This window comes from Oreochromis aureus, linkage group 1 (assembly GCF_013358895.1).
Source record: "Oreochromis aureus strain Israel breed Guangdong linkage group 1, ZZ_aureus, whole genome shotgun sequence".
NCBI lineage: Eukaryota > Metazoa > Chordata > Actinopteri > Cichliformes > Cichlidae > Oreochromis > Oreochromis aureus.
In genome coordinates, this window is record NC_052942.1 from 31579831 (window position 1) to 31587403 (window position 7573).

The 7573-nt window shown below is 39.6% G+C and overlaps 1 long non-coding RNA gene across 1 annotated transcript; it reads left to right on the forward strand.

The window, feature by feature from the left end:
- The first annotated feature begins 493 nt into the window (after positions 1-493).
- On the forward strand, positions 494-1027 carry LOC120440324. Its single transcript, XR_005613178.1, has 3 exons — positions 494-570; positions 676-732; positions 915-1027. It is a non-coding gene; the product is annotated as an uncharacterized LOC120440324 (long non-coding RNA).
- Positions 1028-7573: the final 6546 nt, after the last annotated feature.

Sequence of the window (7573 nt, forward strand, 5' to 3'; positions counted from 1 at the left end):
TACCCCAGTGAGACTTGATGGGGGTGGGGGACTCCCTTCCTCACGTCCCTCTTCCTCCCCTTGGCTATGTAGACGAACCATCCCTCCCTTTGCCATTGCTCACTTTTCATAGGGCAAGGGTAAACTGTAAAAAGCAGAAAGCCCAGCCCCCAAGCCTGCAAGCCACTGTTCCCTGTTTATCATATTAGCCTGTGCCCTTGAGCATTTTGCTGCCAGATTCAGGCTTTGAACTAAGGAGAAAACCACAGTAACTATACCATTGGCTATGTGTTTAAATTGAAACTGTAAATGGCCAGGTACTAAACCATCTTCAGGCTTCAGAATAGAACATCTCGACTCTTGCATGCTTTGGTAGGTTTGTTTTCTGCAATGGCTCCCATTCCACCCTTGAGAGAAATCTTAGAAACGTGGCCCTTATGAATGCATATAGATTTTATTTTCTTGTTACTATGGAAACCCAAATGTCGTCTGATAAATTTTAACAGAACAACATATTGTGTCTCAAAATCATCTTGATGTGAGACTCAAGTAGAACAGTTGGGGAAGCCAGGATCAAATTATCCACCATATGTATGTAGAAATGTTTAATTACACCAGTTCACGACTTGCCATTGTTCTGATTAATTAAGATAGTTTGAAGTGTCATTACTGACAGCCATAATTATAATTTTGCAGAAAAGCCAGTTTGTCAAATCACTCCTTGAGAGGAACACAGAAGAGGAGCAATTTCGAGTGAGTGAATGTTCTACATGTCACACTGACCCTACTGACCTCCATCCTTCATCTCACCTGCAAATGAATGTCTTGGCTATTGGTGGTAGTGGTGGGGGTGGTGGGGGTCTAGCCTCTCGTGATGTAGCCATGTTATAGGGACACGCCGCAGATTCATGAACAAAATGTTTGTCATTTGTCAGGTAACAGATGGAACACACATGGTGAACGAGTCAAAGCCAACATCGCAATCATCCTCCTTATGTTAAGTGGCCTGTAATGTTATGTCATACAACCCAGGAGAGCTGTTACATATACCAGCACTCACTGAAATCTGAATCAACTTTGATTGCTACCTTTAGTACCACTGAAGCCTGAAAGGCCTTGTGTTGAATGAGTTCTTTTTTTGTTATGAAACTTTAAGAAAAACTCTGTCACTGGCCACCCCTGGTGTGTTTAAGATTCAGAAATAGATCTCGCTGTGAGACTTAAAAGACTGCTGAACAATTGATGGTACATTCACAAAAAGAGGGCCGTGATGGCGAAAGAAAATGGGCCGGTGAGAAAGGAGCAAGGGAGGCAAGACAAAAGAATGAGAGGTGGGTAAAAATTCTGTGCGCAAAATTAACCAAGTTTATTACAATGGCTTCAGAGTCAAATTATTAAGCCTACCTATTAATTGACATTCCTATCGACTAGGTCTGGTCCTCTTTTGGCTGCCGTCTGCAAAGGGCACTTTGAAATGATTTCTGTGCTTTTGCCAATATGGCTTCAGAAAGAATCAAGTCGCATACCGCTCTAGGAGATGAGAGGATCACTCAGGCATTTGGTGATTCTCTCCTTCTGCCTGTCAGCACTGCAAAGTTGTGCCATTTATGTCAGTCTGTTGTCAACAGAGAAGAGCTACACTTCACAAAAACCGAGGAAAGCGCAACAGCTTTCATTCATTTAAAACAAAAAAAAGTGCTGTAAATATGCACTTTTAGGATCTTATGGTAAGGTATTTGTCCAGGACCAGAATTTACTGTTTTTCAGTTTCCTTTTGTTGTTTGCACTTGACTATTAACAAGTTTGGAGTTATAATTCCTACAGCAAACAATCCTGTTTTGTACTATTTGCTGAAATAACTTATGCACTGCTTTTTTGTGTGTTTCTTTCTTTCTTTCAAAACCAATTCTGCATGCATCAAAAAGCAGGTTCTACAGAGGCTATTGTGTCTTTATATGACATGAAGGAGGCAAATACCAGCTGTGTGAAGGATGACTCACTTTCATTAAAAGAAAAGGATCCTTCTGAGCTTTGATGTTTCCTCCTCAGGTGTGTCACAGGGAATCATTTTTATTTGCAAAATGTGCAAGATTTATATTGCCTGAATTTGTCTGTGTAGGTTTGTAACCACATAGCTCACAGCAGTGGGTTCAATCGACAGTTACAGTATGGCGCCAACTCACCCAGAGCAAAATAGAGCAAAAATAACAGGAGGGAGGAGTGGGGAAAATTATCTTGTGTGTGTTTGTGTGTGTGCTTAAATGTGTGACTGCGCCTCTCTGGCTGTGTCTATGAGTGTGTGCATTCTTGTGTGCCAGGACACAAAGGCTGTACATATGCCAGTATGTGCAAATGTGTGTGCTTTGTGGGTGATAAGAGGGCTACAGGAGGGGGTGATGGAGAGAACCCAGAGCAGAGATAGAGCAGGAAGGAGGAGGACGTGAGGTGGAAAGAAAAGACTTGGTGAGGCGATGGGTGATCAATGGAGTCAATGGAGTGTATCTGCGCCCAGGGTGACTACTTCAGGTTTATATGATACAGACAAGGAGACAAAAAATGTTTTTGTCTACTACAGAACAGCCTTATTTTAAATCCAATTTTCCTTCTTTTTTTTTCTTTTTTTAACCCATCAACCAAAACACATCTAGACAGTTATCTAGATAACTAGTGATGATTGTTAAAGTCACAAGTCTTAAATGTTTTTCTTTCTTGACCTCTAGTTTTCCTCTTTCCTAGCTGTTACCTCATTTATGATTCAATATCAACTGAACAAAATGGGAAAACCCTGAGGTTTTAGGTTACCATCCATCTATTTTCTTCCACTTATCCAATTCAGGGTCAGGGGGAACCTGCACCCTATGGCAGGACAAGAGGCAGGGTGCACCCTGGACAGCTTACCAATGTGTTACAGAGATAACAAAATAGAGCCAGCCAGCCAGTCATACCTACGGATAATTTAGAATCAACAGTTAACCTAACCCCATGGATGTCATTGGATTGTGGGAGGAAGCTGGAGTAACCAGGGAAAACATGGAAACTTCACAATGAAAGGTCCCAGAGTGAAAACCCAGGACCTTCTTGCTGTGATTCAACAGTGCTAAATGCTGCATTACCATTACATTGGACTGTGAAGCTGCCTTAGCTAAATACAGTAGCTTGATTTTATTTATTATTTTTCACAGCTAACTAGACACAGGGTGCCAAAGCAGTCCTTTGACTCTGAAAAATATAATGTTTTTAGCCAGCTAAGGGCATTCTGTTTAATATATGACCAGGGTTTGTTTCCTGTCAATGAGTTTGGTTTTCAGAGAATGAAGTCTTGAGAACTATCTGCGATGAAACACATTTGAAGCTGAGGTGGTCACTCAGCAAACTGTAATCCAACATTTGCACCACTTTACCGGCTGATTCAGCTAAGCTGTGACAAGGACAGATACAAGAAACGTTTTATAACTCATGCAACAATACATGTGCCATTATGCAATCTATTTAATTTTAACAGTCTATTTTCACAACACTTGACACTAACCCGTGTTGTTGCATCACACTTTCTACTGATATTTTTAATGCTGTTATTAAGCATTATTAAGCCATTTAACTTTGTTTTTGTTTTCATTTTGAAATTCTTTATTTTGTTCTACATCACATTATTACTTCATTTTTTATTTAAATTGATTTCACATATTTGTTTGGTCAAACTGTATTCTGTTTTGCTGAGCTACATACCATTCTGCTTTCTTACTTTACGCTATTTGTTACATGTTTGTTGTGTTTAACTTAATTTTTAACTGCTGTAACAAAGAAATTTCCCTAAAGTTGAAAGAAATGGATCATATGTTGATAAAATGAACCACACAATGGTCACATGACTTTAAGATCACCACAAAGTTCATGATTTGAATTAGCATGCTGTACCCAACAATGTCTGTAGTGTTATTTGCTACCTTTTAGTAAACCTTTAAAAATTTGTGAGTGCATTATTTACTTCCTTGTTTTATGTTGTAGATTTAATTTAATACAAGTGAACCACCAATGCAAAAAGGTAGTTCATTTCTTTGATTTTAAGACTAGTTTCTGCAAAACTCTGTGAGGAAAACATTTTGTTAACATAAACTTATAGTTATAACTTCGTCTGGGGTGGACAGTATTTTCTGTTTTCTTTTTCTTTGAGAGTTGGTAGTCCTTGGTAAAATATAAAATCCCATAATTCTTTTGTTGCCAGTAATTAATTTGCTTCACCTTATTACTAATGCTGTCAGAAGAGAAATTTAAAAATGACTGAAATGAAATGTGTTACTTTCTTCAATAATACATTTCTGGTTTCCACAGGACTTTAGTGGGCTTCAGTGTGCTTGCTGTGTGAGACTGTGTGAGTGAACAGCTCCGAGCAATCAGTGACCACAGTGAATTGTCTAAAACCACATGGAGGGAGTTGCAGAGTGAATTCCAAAATTCCCACATAAGGTTGAGCTTGTGCTCAAAGAGATATCAGCAAGGTGAAATCCACCTCCTAATCCCCCTCCAAAAAACTCAGCTGGAAAAATGAGAGAATTGGTTTTCGCCTGGTTTTTGTTGGTTGGTAGTTACTAGGCTCTGAAGCTCCGATAAGGATCATGTGGTGTCTCTTTTGCTCTCTCTCTAACACCACCACCTCCCCCTTCTCTCCCTCCAAAGCCCTAAATCACTCTTACTGTGAACAAGCATAGAGTTAATAAACCTAACAGCCAGCAGGGAAGTACCTATGCGTGTGTGTGTGTGTGTGTGTGTGTGTGTGTGTGTGTGTGTGTGTGTGTGTGTGTGTGTGTGTGTGTGTGTGTGTGTGTGTGTGTGTGTGTGTGTGTGTGTGTGTGTGTGTGTGTGTGAGAGAGAGAGAGAGAGGGAGAGAGGGAGAGAGAGAGAGAAACAGAGAGAAAGAGAAAGTGCAAGGGCAAGGATAACTTGTATATCTGTATATTAAGTCGCTTGGCAAGAAAGCACCATATGAGATACTGATAGCAGCCTGGTGCCATAACTCCATCTAACATTTTATCTAGAGCAATTTTTCACCTTGCAGCTCTATAAAGACATACTCCAATTTCATACTGCGGAGGAACAACCGCATAGTGTATGACGGAAAATATTTATCAGTAAAAAAAAAAAAAAAAAAAAAAGCTCCAAATTTCTGGAGATATGGTTCATTATCATGATGCACAGTGATGATGAGGCATCAAAGTCAACGCTGTATTTCGGTATGGATGCTTTGCGCCATGTCACATATTTTGATATGCAGGTGCACAGAAGCACAGGGTTTCCTGCAGCAAGCAGGCAGCTCTCTTGTCAGAGGTGTACCCAGGCATGACACGTAAAGACACACATGCATGCACACACACACACATATGCGCACACACACACTTCCCCTCTTGGCAGCCATCCGCCGCAGGATGGCTGATAAAAATATCACAGGCCCTATCAGGCAATTAAACAGGGAGACGCAGCAGAGTGTGTTGGCTGCTTAATGGTTTCGGCCTTCCCGCAGAGAAGTCAGTGTGACTGGCCAACAGGGGGGATACAGACCACTGATGGAGTAGGAAATCAAAAGGTGGGAGAAGCAGCTACATTGGTCACAGTCAACAGTTATGCTGTCATGCGGTGGAAGAGGATTAAAGAGAGAAAGTTTCAGTGGGAAAAAAATGAGATTTAGATGTAAAGTTATGTTGAAAAATATATTTTTTAAAAAAGAGATCATTTACTTAAAGTACATTTCCATTATGTTAAGGATAAGAATTGCAAACCATAAAAAATAGCAAGAATTTGTTGGTATTAATTTGTAATGAGTCATAACTATGAGTATTCTTAGTTTGCTTTTGTTTTGTAATAGTTAATGAAATATGGTAATTCCACATGGTAAGGTTAAGTTGAGAAAAATAATTTCTCAACCTGTCATGCTGGACTTCAAAACCTTTGTATTTTTAGCTTGTAGCACATTATAAATGAGTTGTAACTTATGGGTTTATGAATAGTTGATAATTCATTTGTCAGTGCCTTAAAGATTTGTTAGGATATAACTTTAATTTCCATATACTTTAGACAGTTCTACCATTTGCTTTCTGTAAAAGTGCTACAGCCTTACAGAAATCTGACTAATGAAGAATGTAGTTTTTATAGTTTGTAGTGATAGGCTACTTTTGAAGTCATTATGGGTATGGATACTTGGATTTCTACACTGTCGCATAGCAGGTATCTCTTGTATTTAAGTCCCTCTGCGAAAAGCTCTCAGTAACTACAGTCTCTGAGGATGCTGTTGTGTACCTATCAATAGTGCAGCAGTTAGATTTTGCATTGTTATGACTACCTGGTTGGTAGTGATAACTAGGTTTCACAATAAGAAACAGCTTTGCTATCTGAGATCACATGCACTTTCACCTCAGCAGAATGCTTTGTGTGTGTGTAGCTGTCCCACTGGACATGCAGAACATCATAGGGGTGACAGATCCACACTCCCCAATGGACATTCCTCAAACACTCTATGGTACTATCAGCTTGTTGGTAGAGGTTAGTATCTGTTCCATATCTCAGTTCCAGCCATGTCTACCACTCTCACCTCAGCAGGGGCTCTGTGATGCAGTCCATATCACCTCACACAATCTTGCTGATACAAGGTGGAGACGCAACTTTGGTTCTTTATAGCACGTGTGTCTGAGGGAAACAGATACAGTAACAAAAAAAGCAAAGTGAGTGAGTGTTGTGTCATGTTTCCTAGATTCACTATGCAGTTAATGGAGACAGTAACAACTCCACTGGAACAACAGAACCGATAACTCAAACGGACATAAACGTTGACCATAAGGACAAATCATGGGCTTGAAGGGCTTTATTTGCTGGCAAGAGCAATTGTTTCAAGTCCAAATGTAGCAGAAAAATGGCAACAAAATTTTGTGCACTGGCAATCATGAAAACTCACCTTGTATGTCTGCCTGCAGGTTTAGTCCAAATTTTGATGAGCTGTTTATATAAATAAATATCACACAACAATGGCATAGTGCAAATGTAAAATAAATTTACCTCAGACTGAATTTGGGATTAACATTAGAGGATTTGACAGAGGTTATGATTGAGTACTATGTCAGTATGTCAGTAAGGGTGCTAAATTTGGATTAATAGACAACTAAGCACCAGTGACTAAATATACAGTGCTCAAAAAAAAAAATTAAAGGACCACTTTAAAATCGTACCATATCCTAATTGGAAAAAAATCATGCTTCATTAACATCACGGCACAATTTGTTAGGAATAGAAGGATCCCATATATTACATGGAAATGAAAATGATCAACCTACAGGAGGCTGAATTCAAAGACATCCCCAAAATCAAAGTAAAAGAATGAGGCAGCAAGCTGGTCCATTGTGATGAAATTTCATTTCAAACTCAAAATCGCACTCCATAGTTTGTATGGCCCCCATGTATGCATTGTCAATTTCAGGACAGATGGTGTTCTGGGGTTCTCCTTCCAGGTCTGGACCTGTGCATCACTGAACTCCTGGACAGTCTGGGGTGCAACCTGGTAGTGTTGGATGGATCAAAATATAATGTCTCAGAGGTGTTCCAGTGGATTTAT